The 11,552-nt window shown below is 33.4% G+C and overlaps 2 non-coding genes and 1 pseudogene across 2 annotated transcripts; 1 reads left to right on the top strand and 2 right to left on the bottom strand.

The window, feature by feature from the left end:
- Nucleotides 1-4,048: 4,048 nt before the first annotated feature.
- Nucleotides 4,049-5,069, top strand: LOC110775060 (glutamine synthetase cytosolic isozyme-like; annotated as a pseudogene).
- A 3,380-nt stretch (nucleotides 5,070-8,449) lies between these two features.
- Nucleotides 8,450-8,541, bottom strand: LOC130460534 (small nucleolar RNA snoR8a). Its single transcript, XR_008920390.1, has one exon. It is a non-coding gene; the product is annotated as a small nucleolar RNA snoR8a (small nucleolar RNA).
- Nucleotides 8,542-8,645: 104 nt separating this feature from the next.
- Nucleotides 8,646-8,737, bottom strand: LOC130460532 (small nucleolar RNA snoR8a). The gene has a single exon (XR_008920388.1). It is a non-coding gene; the product is annotated as a small nucleolar RNA snoR8a (small nucleolar RNA).
- Between the last annotated feature and the right edge of the window lie 2,815 nt (nucleotides 8,738-11,552).

Raw genomic sequence — 11,552 nt, 5'->3', positions numbered from 1 at the left:
TCAACACCAACGCCTAGGCTATCCATGCCAAAGCAGGTATACAAGTTCAACACCAACGCCTAGGCTACCCATGCCGAAGCAGGTATACAAGTTCAACACCAACGCCTAGGCTACCCATGCCGAAGCAGGTATACAAGTTCAACATCAACACCTAGGCTACCCATTCCGAAGCAGGTATACAAGTTCAACATCAACGCCTAGGCTACCCATGCCGAAGCCAGCATTTCAAAACTCTACAAAACAACATCAAGGCATTCTAGCCTATTTCTCTACCTAAGACCCCGCTAGGTCACCAGTGAGACTACTATCTACAACTACCAGGTACGACATTCAAGAAAACTTTCAAAAAATTTCAAAATTACAAGTTCCAACAGTTCAAGTTCAAGTGGCTATCAAACAATCTTCTGCAAGATTCAAGAAGCTTAAGCATACAAGCATCAATTCAAAGTACGAGAAAATCAAAACTACATGCAATCCTAGAGTTATTTCATAAGCAAAACATGAAATACTTACATGGATAAGGCAAGAACAAAACCAAGGGAAGACAATTCGACCTTGGAGAGAGAAAGAGAGCAAGAAAGCAAGAGATTGCTCCTCAAAATGGCACGGCAATGGGCGCTTATATAGCGCAGCCCCGCGCCGTACGCCGACCCAGCGCCCAGCGCTGCCCGCTGCATGCGCGAATCTTCAGCGCGCGCGATCTCCCGTGCTGATTGCACGTCCTTTTCTGCTACGGTCTTCCGCACTAAGCATCAAACATCGCATCAGGCCATCCATCGAAAAAACGGGTATACACCTATATCTCCAAGTACAAACAGATGAATATTTCAAGAATACAAAGTCCAAAAAAATACAACGACTCAGGCGTTCAACTCCCAATGGACCTAAGCTCCGGGAAAGTCAGTCGAAATTTCAAAGTTTTAAGGGCCAGTAAAAAGCTGTTATCCCCAGCAAAGCACATCCCCAATGGATCAAATCCGGGTGTTCAAATTCACAAATTCAAGATTCAAAAATTCAAGATTCAAAATTTTCGATGCCAAACTCCGTCCAGAACTGAAGGCGGAAAAGTACAAGTACAAATCGGAGTCGTCACAACCACACCGAGGTAGACTCTATCCTTTTTTCTAACGCCTGTTTTATGTAAGTACCGGCGTACAAAGAGTGGTCTCGATTGCAGAACATCTTGATCATTCTCCGTCCCTTTCGAAATACTTTGACTTGCGCTTTCCTAACCGAACGCTCAGTCAAAGTGGGGGCTTCTGTAGACACCTAATTTGTGTCTCCCCTCTGGGATGATGACGATACCATTATCCTTACTAGGTGGTTGGAATAACTCTAGGCGGAAATACCATTTGCTAAAGAACATTTCCAAATTCAAAATCCAAAATTCAATTCCCGATGCCGTTCCCCTCCCGGAACTCGGTACAAAATACAACTTTCAAAATCCAATTTCAAAATCCAAGTAAAATCTCATCTAGTAGACCATTCCATTGGTTTTAATAGGCCTTTTCCACTCAAAATCATATAAGGCAAGTCAAATTCGGGCGCCGACCCATAAAACCGAGCATGCCGGGCCCCGCCCCGTAAAACCGGAATTCAAAACTCGAGAAAGGCATGTTTTTAGACGCAAAATAATGCCTTAACCTCCAAGAAAACACAAAACGCCAAGCCTAGTACAATTCGTACACAGGTACAACACTACAAGACGAAACAAGGATGGAGCCCGCGTCCTTGCTTTGGCGGCATTCACGCCACGTCACCAGCGCCCAGCGCTGCCTCGGCGTGCTGCGCTGGCGTGTGCTGGCGTCTTGCACCCATTCCTTCTATAAATACCCCTCATTTTCAGCACCAAAAACAGGAAAAACAGAATACAACGTCGTAATACCGACATTACACCTCAAAATACAAATCAAAAACCCTTCAAAACACATACAAAATCTCTAATTCAAAAGCAATTGGGAGCTCTTGCCTAAACCTAAATAGGTAAATCCGAATCCCACTCTAATCAATTATGTTGTTTTGATTTCAAAATGATTAGCAAGTTGGCGTTTTTATTATTAAAAATGCCACTTGCAACAATCATACATGTTTTTCAAAAATCCAAACTTTTTCAAAATACAAAAATGCAAACTTTCAAGATTCAAGGATGTTCAAAGTTGTTTACAATTACTTCTTTGAACTAGAATCACCTTCAAGTATGGAGTAATCAAAGATGACACCTTTTTAACCCTTAAAGGTCTAGTCTTTTGAGATTCAAAACTCCATTTTTCAATATACAAGTTCAAGTTTTCAAATTTCAAAATCCCACCATGTTTAGGGTTGTTCATGACTACTTCTCTAAACTAGGATCCTTTCAAGTTCAAACATTTTCAAGTTCAATATTTCAATATTCAAGTTTTCAAATTCAAGTTCAATATGCAAGTCTGGGATATTTGGGTTGAGCAACCTCTCCCAAGTTAAGATTTTTGGCTTTGAATTCGTGTCGGACGCACTTATTTTTAAGGAGCCGCTTGGCGTTCGAATCTCATGTGCCCAAGTACAAGTTTCAATTATGCACCTTTCAATATTGCAATTTCAATATTGCACCTTTCAATACCGCAATTTCAATACCGCAATTTCAATACCGCACTTTCAATATCGCAATTTCAATACCGCAATTTCAATTCCGCACTTTCAATTCCGCACCTTTACTTGCCTAGTCCATTTCTAGGCAATGTGGACCTACTCCCTAGTCCATCTCTAGGGGGTCTTGTATTTACTAATTCCGCACTTTATTTAGTATTGTGATGTTGCTTTATTGCTTTCATCACCGCATATTCTAAATACAACAAAATACAAGGTTACATCACGCTTAACAAAGATAATTTCTTGGACAAACCGGCCTTAGGTTCCTTTAAATCAATCTTTAAAGCAAAGTGACCACCATACTCTTAGAGATTCTATTTGCTCTAAAATCAAACCCACATAGTCTAATCTAGGGTATATTTTCGAAAAAAGTTGTGCCAACGTACTTGAATATTTCTAAAGCTCGCGGAATAAATATTTCGTTCCCGTGCCCGGATCTCACCCATCCGTTTCGAGGATTCAAAGCCTTATCCAAAGTAGAGTCAATTGCGGTCTTGCCAAACGAGACTTTAAACAATATTTGGTGGTGACTTCTTCGAGGTACAAAAATACAATGGTTTTCTAAAGAACCGCCCCTCTTGTAGAACGGGAAATAAGTGCAAAAAAACCCCCCTACAGTAATGATATGACCCAGAGCTACATACAGGTATGTGTCTTTTTTTAATGCCTGTTCAAAATTGGTTTGATTTACAATATTGAATTGAACTGCTGTATTTTTGCCTGTTTAAATTTGGTTTAATTTACAATTTTGAATTGCTCTATTTTTGTTAATTGGTATAAATTTCCACTTTTCATGTTTCAAATTGATGTGTTTATATATTTTGTTTTATTTTTAAAATTGTTTGTTTGAGTAAAAAATAAAAAGAGAGATCAGAGAGAGTATACCTTGCGGGTGGAGGGACGAACTAATATATCGAGATCTATGCGAGCATAAGCTCTTGGCACTTGAAGATTGCACTTCTTTTCAGCTTTCCAGTTGTTTGTAACTCTGACATAGTGAGTAACTCTAATCTCAACCTAGGATCATTATTCTACTCACTCCAATAGTCCAATACATGTTAGGAAAGTCCTCTGACAAATCTTATCGTACTCAGTCCAATACATGTTTAAAACCAAATTGTGAAATATATAACATTCTGATCTCTAAGTATCACCAATCTGAAAAACACAAATTTTCGAATATTCTTATTGGAGCAAACACACTAAAATGCTACACAACTGCTAATGTAATACTCCCGTTGGTCTTGGTTCGTATTTCTGATGGGTTTAACTGAACATACCTCAGGTTGTCTCATTGTGCATAATGATTAATGGATTATGGTGTGGGCATGGATGATAATAGAATTATGGAAGGAGTAGTAGTACGTAATGGTGTAATTAGTTAAGCTTGTATTTTTTTTAATTAGTTCCTCTAATTTTAATGATGGTGTGGGTAGCTCGCTCTATTTTAGAGGTACATCAACAAAAAATTAATCTTTGAAATAAATTTTCACTTTCTTTAGAATAGTATAGATCAAATTTTAGTGTCAATATAAACTGTATATTTATTGGGTTGTATGTTGACAGAGAATTACTGAGATTGATGTAGTGGCTCTTTCTTTTGATCCAAAATCAATTATAGGTGACTGGAATGGTGTTGGTGCTTACACAAACTACGGGGGGTATTTATTCCTTGGTGAACAATTTGTATACAAAGTTTTCACAATGTTAACTATAAATGACTAAAGGTTATTGTTAATGATTGTAGCACAAAGTCCATGAGGGAAGATGCGTGGTGGATATGAGCATCAAGCAGGCTATTGAAAATCTTGGATTGAGGCACAAGGAGCACATTGCTGCTTATGGTGAAGGAAATGAACGATGTCTTACTGGTAAAGACGAAACAACCAACGTTTCAACCTACTTGTGGGTAAGTGTTATTTTCATATCACCATTATATTACTCCGTACTTGATTCAGGCATTACTTTTAGTATTTGGATTTACTTTTCATCCTGTTTCAGTATTTGCTCAATTGATTTTGAGAAAGCTGGTTAATTTTGTTAATCATCTGGCAGGGAGTAGCAAACCGAGGGGCATCAGTTCGTGTTGGAAGAGACATTGAGGAGGAGGAAAAAGGATATTTTGAGGACAGGAGGCCGGCTTCTAACATGGACCCGTATGTTGTAACTTCCATGATTGCGGAGATTACCCTTCTTTGGAAACCATAGAGTGCCTTGCCGAGTCCAGGCTTTAACAACATGGACCCGTTTCTGTCAAGTCATTTGCGTTGAACAAGATGCAGTTTGTTCAGGTTACTGTTAGAGTTTATCGTCTGTTTATCAGTTCCCATTCAAACCGGCCATTTGTGTAACCCATTGCTCCACTTAAGTTGCTTTACACATTAAATAACACCTATTTCTTGCACTTATACTTCATTAAAAACCTGTGTATGATTATGTTTCCATACAAAATTTGAAGAAATAAAATTCTCCATGGGCTTCTTCTACAGGTCTACTGTTGTTATTGTGCATTAGGTCAAGATTTTATTTGTAAGTGTTCATTTTAAAAAGGCGTTATCTTTGCGCTAAAACTTGGCAATTCATTATCCCAAATAGGCTAAAGCAATAATACAAAGTATTTAGTAAACTTAGCAAAGTATTAGTTTCTCCTAGAGTACTCCAGTATATTGTTAATCTAGGTAGACAATTGCACTTTACCAAATAACAAAAAGAATTAGAATTTCTGATGGTTTTAGCAAGAAAAGAAACCAATTCCATTTGTTTCAACTTTTAAATGTAGATGGAATCCAACCAAAACTAAAAATAAACATTCACCAACCACCCAAATATAAAAAAATTACACACAAAAAAAAAATCAAAATCCTAAGACTACAACGCTCAGATTGTGCAGGGGTGTGCATGGTGCTCTTGGTGCACCTGTCCCAAAACGCACATAAATAACAATAAAACGCAACAAAAATAAAAACCGCAAAAAAAAAAGAACATTAACAAAAGAACATTAACAAAAAAAACACTAACAAAAAGAACACGAATATTGACAAATCAGACAAAAGGTACAAATATAAAAAGCAGTAATATTTTTCCTTGTTCTTTTAAGTTCTGGAAATGTACTTTTCCAACCAATTTACAGTATGTTCTAATTAAAAAATAAAACGACGAACCTTTGATGAACTTTAAAACCAGATTTATAATTTTTCTTGTTCAAGTTCTGGAAATGTTCTTTTCCAACCAATTTATGTTCTAATTAAAAAATAAAACGACGAACCTTTGATGAACTTTAAAACCAGATCTATATTTTTTCTTGTTCTTTTAAGTTCTGGAAATGTTCTTTTTCAACCAATTTATGTTCTAATTCCGTTATTTTATTTATCAAAAGATATCTGAAAACAACACTATAAATATGTAAAAAGAACAATTGCTGATTCTAAAAAAGAACACACTGTTTTGATGCCACAGAAATAGAAAGTTATAAGAAAAGAACATTAAAATTTAAAAAGAACATAGAATTAAGAACGAGAAAATTTACCTTAATCACCCGATGCACCTTCATCAACAGCATAAACCTCTTTGAATGAATAAAAAAATTCAAAAAATAGCGAAATTGAAATAGTATTTCGCTTAATAAACTAGTTTTTTGTAAACTTAATTCAATTAAAATCACATTTCAGAGAAAGAAGGAGGAGAAATTTTGTTTTGAACTTTCTCTCTCATAAAATCTCTCTTTTATTGGGAGAAACTAAAAGCTCTCCTCTTTCTCTCTCAAAAATGTGTTTCTAAAATGAGAAGTTATGAATCCAATAGGAGAAATATTATATATATAGAAAATGAAAAATAAAAAAAAATAAAACAAAAGAGGGGGAAGGAGAAGAAATACAAGCCATGTTCATGATAAAAATGGTGCACTTGTTTTTTTTTTTTTTTTGGGTTTTGTTGTTCTGTTCTTTTATGTTTGTTCTTTTTTCAAAAAGTACAGTATTGAAGAGCAAAGGAAGCTTTTTCTTGACCAGCAACAAATGATGTTAAATCTTCAAAAACAGCTGAAAGAACAAGAAGAGAGGCCGAATAAACAAAGCAATTCCTCAAAAGAACAAAAAGGGGATGAACCTAAAAGAACATTATAAATAAAGAAAAAGAACATTATAAATACAGAAAAGAACATATCATGTAGAACACTTATTTTAACCATGTAAAACAACATTACGAATAAAAAAACGAACAACAATAGAGCATAAAAGAACATAATAAAGTAAAGAAAAAGAACATTAAAAATAGCAGAAAATAACATATCATGTAGAACACTTATTTTAACCATGTGAAAAAAGAACAAAAAGATAAAAGAACAATAAAAATGGTAAAAGAACAATTTGATCTGAAGTGTGTAATATCAAAAGAACAACAAGCTAAAGCAAAAAAGAACAAAGAACAACAAGCTAAAGCAAAAAAGAACAACATGTTCAATAATTATTTTCTGTATTATTACAATCTCTTAGACATATATGAGAACCAATATATAAAAGAACAAAAGATAAGACTAAAAGAACATATAAAATCGAAAAAAGAACAGAAATCAAAATCATCAGAAATATATAATCAAAATACATTAATCATCAAAATTATCAAAATATAGAATCAAAATACATTAATCAAGGTTATTGAGAAATGCAGAAATCGAAATTATCAAAAAAATCAAAATAAATTGAAATGATGAAAATAATGAACATGGAAATCAAAATCATCATAAATAAGTAATTCGTTTTAAAAAATTGTAAAATTACCTTCACAATTCGGATTATCAGCAGAGGAATTCAAATTTAAAGAAGAAGAATCAATAGAATTTGATATTAAAGTAGAGAAATCAACCAATATCTGAGAATTTTCCATTACTTTCTCTCTCCTCTTCACAGTTTCTCTCTCATTTCCATAGTTTTTCTCTCTCCTCTTCACAAATTCTGATTCGAAAATTATAAAAAAGAAGGTATATATACCAGAAAAATGGAGTGAAAAACAAAAGAACGAAAAAAAGGGACAGAGCAGTCATTGTTCTTTTTTTTAACAAAAGAACAACGTTTGTTCTTTTTTTATCAAAAAAACAACGTTTGTTCTTTTCTTCTCCGGATTCAACAAGATATCCGCGTTTTACATTTATTGCATGTCGTTTGGACACCAATGCACCAAGAGCACTGTACACACCCCTGCACCATCATATTTGCGCTAAGACTAAGCCATGCCTTGCACGGATCAGAAAACTAGTTGATTATTAGAACAAAGCTCATGTTTATACTGTTATTTCTTAATTATTTAAATATATATTTAATACTATAAGAACGGTTCGCAACAAATAATTCTTTTTTTCAACCGTGATCGCATAGGCACTTATCTAGTTTAGAATATGAACCAACCTTCCAACATACTAACATACGTAGTAATTTATTGTGTAAAATGGCCATTCATGAAAATTATTAGGAAATATGTCAAACAAAAGCACAACTTTGTAATCAACAATACTACTGATTCCTAGAATTGCTGTTTAAAGGCTCATAATCTAGCTATTAAAGCTAGAAAAGGGCTGTAACTGTTAACGTATTATGTTGTCAAGAACAAAAAGAAAAAAAAAACTGATTACCAAATATAGGTGTGCGTAACCCCAATACCATACATTCAATATAAAGGCTAATCAGGGCTTTAAACACCACTTTTTTCTCACTTTTAGGAGTGCCAAATTCATTGTATTTAGATGCAACATAACAAGTTTGGCTCCCTCCTTTAAATCAAAGTTTCGACAAACAAAAATGGATTTTAATAATTCAAGGAAAGAAGAAAGGCAGGTGCTCATATACTATCCAGCTATTAATGGAGTCTTCCATGCTAAAATTAGCATTCAGAAACATAGTTATTTCATCTAATCATTGCAACCAAACCCAGTTTTATCAACCAAAATACGTTAATTAACACATAATTAGTTGATTAATGAAGAGAAAACAATGCTTAAAGCTTTTGTAAAAGAGAATGAAATTGGGGCAAATCGCTCATATTCTATGGGTGTATAGATGAGTCTATCATGCCATGGCTATAGCAATTCAGAACGAGGAATTTTTATAATCACTGCTATGTTACCCCAAAATCTATAATAATCAATTCCAGAAAATAAATAAGATTGAATCAATCACGTAGAACAAAAGAGAGAGGAAGAGAGAGGAAGAGAACTACATATATGAAGATTGACGGAGAGGAGGCTGTGATGAAGATGAAGCGGCTAGGGGATTTAATACAAGAGAAGCAGATTGGGAAACGAAGTAGATAGACTAAACCCTAAACTTATGGGCCAACCAGCACTGAGGTTTTATCCATGGTTAATACAACTATACAAGTACTTTGTATCACATTTAGGGCCTAGTTTGTGCAAAAGCAAAACAAGTGATTTTTTTTTTTTAAGGTAAAAATTAGTTCATTGATAAAATGGTCATACGATTTCTACAATAGAAATCAAAACTAACAAATACAAAACAAGTGATTTTTAGTCTGGCCTTTATACTTGAAAATCACCATTTCAGAATTTTGGTGGATTTTTATCCAAATCAGAAAATTTCGTAGTTCCGTCATTTTGACTTTTTCATTTGCCTGTATATAAACTCGGCAACTTTTGTGTAAAACCGCCTTACTGGAAAGACCACTTTGATTATTTAACTAATTGGTTATATTGGTTAACTAATTAATTTTAGTGCTTAACTAATTATTTTCATTGTTTAACTAATTGGTTCCGGTGCTTAACTAATTAGTTCAAGTGTTTAACTGAATGATTTCATTGCTTAACTTCTATGACATCAAGGTGGTCTTTTGTGTAAGACCGCCTTATATAAAAGTTTGTAATATAAATTTAACCACCAATATTTACAATTAGATTTTACCCCGTGCGATTCACGGATTCTATTAAATTGTTTAATTAAAATAAAACTCTTATATATACCAACTGCTATATTTTATATGTTTGATTAGAATAATACTTGATTTAGGATTGAATTTCATTTTAGATTTATTTTTTAATTATTAAAGTGTTTGATTTTGATAGCGGTTGTATATACATAGTATTAGTAATTAATTAATAAAATTATTTATGTGGCACGTAATTAATTATTTACGTGGAATTCGACTTTTTTAATTCATAAAAGATTTCGAAATCTTATTTTTCATTGGTCAAAACCATTAGATTTCCTACGTCACGCTCTAATATTGGATAAGTGTTTGATTTAGTAATTAATTAATTAAAATATTTATGTAGCACCTAATTAATTATCTACGTGACACTTTAATTCATAAATAATTTTGAAATCTTATTTTTAATTGGAAAAAACCATTAGATTTCCTAAGTGACGCTTTAATATTGGATTAGTGTTTGATTTAGGATTGAATTTTGTTTTAGATTAGTGTTTAATTTTGGATTGAATTTTATTTTAGATTTATTTTTTAATAATTAGAGTGTTTAATTTTGGATGGAGTTGAATATATTAGTAATTAATTAATTAAAATATCTACATAGTACCTAATTAATTATATACGTGGCACTCGATTTTTTTAATTTAAAAATAAATTATACATCTTATTTGTTATTGGCCGAAACCATTATATTTCCTACATGGTGTTCTAATAATTCAATAATATATATATATATATATATATATATATATATATATATATATATATATATATATATATATATATATATATATATATATATATATATATATATATATTAAATGAACATGAACATGAACAGGGTAAAGCTCGGCTCCGATCGGCTCGTTTGCACCACTATACACAGTTCCAGAAAAACCAAACACATTCTTTTCTCTCTCAAATTGCTCTTGGTTTTGGACATATGTTCTGAATTCATTCGGGTTTGTGAGTGCACAGTGCACACGAATTCGGAGTTGTGTTAATCATGGAGGGCGACCGCTTTTGATCTACTGCACCAGAAGGTAATGCGGAATCGTCTTTTAGGACATTGGTATCTCACGGTACATCAACTATTCGTTACATGTTCATCCAATTGTTCGCATCTTCCAGATAAGTCCATCCTAATTATCTTATTATTCCAACGATCACTTTGTTAATTATTTACTTCATTCCCAACACCGACCACACCATATAACAAATTTATTGATATAGGGACCCCTTAAACATGTAGCATTACAATTTCCTTTTCAAAAATCTTGTTCAAATTTTGCCTTTTCACCTTTATTTAAAACTCTCAATGAAGTTTAGTTGTAATTTACTTTATCCTTTTATTGGCTTCTAAGCAATTATATATTCATGCAAATTTAACGCGCGGTCATTATTGATGTGCGAACATTTAGTGCAATCATATGTTTGCATTTTATTGGGTGTGCTCCTTCTTGATGCATTTATTTTATGCACCTAAAACTCGTCAATATATGTTAACAACTTAATAAAGTATGAAGAGACGATCAAAAAGCATGGCCCAACTATTTACGGGTTTCTTTAGTTGTCCTGTGTAGGGGAAAGTTAGTCTTGATGACAAAAATTATGACTTGGATATAAAGAAGAATATAATATTTATCGGGTGCAGAAGTGCAATTAACATAACAAGCTACATCGATGTGGTGCAAGGAAGTATATATACATTGTTAGCTGAAATAAATGGTTTAAGTTGTTGTGTAAGCATACAATATGTAATTTATGTCACAAATTGTACTCCGCCTAATAATTCGTGTTTCGCGTCCAACATTTATCAGGTGCAGACGTGCAATCAACATAACAAGTTATATAGATGTGGTGCAAAAAAGGATATATCTATTATTAGATGAAATAAATGGTTAAAGTTGTTGTGTCAGCTGTATAATATGTAATTTGAGTCACAAATTTTACGCCACCTTATAATTCGTGTTCCTCGTCCACGAGCTCAACTTTTC

This window comes from Spinacia oleracea, chromosome 4 (assembly GCF_020520425.1).
Source record: "Spinacia oleracea cultivar Varoflay chromosome 4, BTI_SOV_V1, whole genome shotgun sequence".
Classification (NCBI taxonomy): Eukaryota; Viridiplantae; Streptophyta; class Magnoliopsida; order Caryophyllales; family Amaranthaceae; genus Spinacia; species Spinacia oleracea.
The sequence above is the reverse complement of the archived record's forward strand: the minus strand, read 5'-3'. Positions and strand labels throughout refer to the sequence as shown.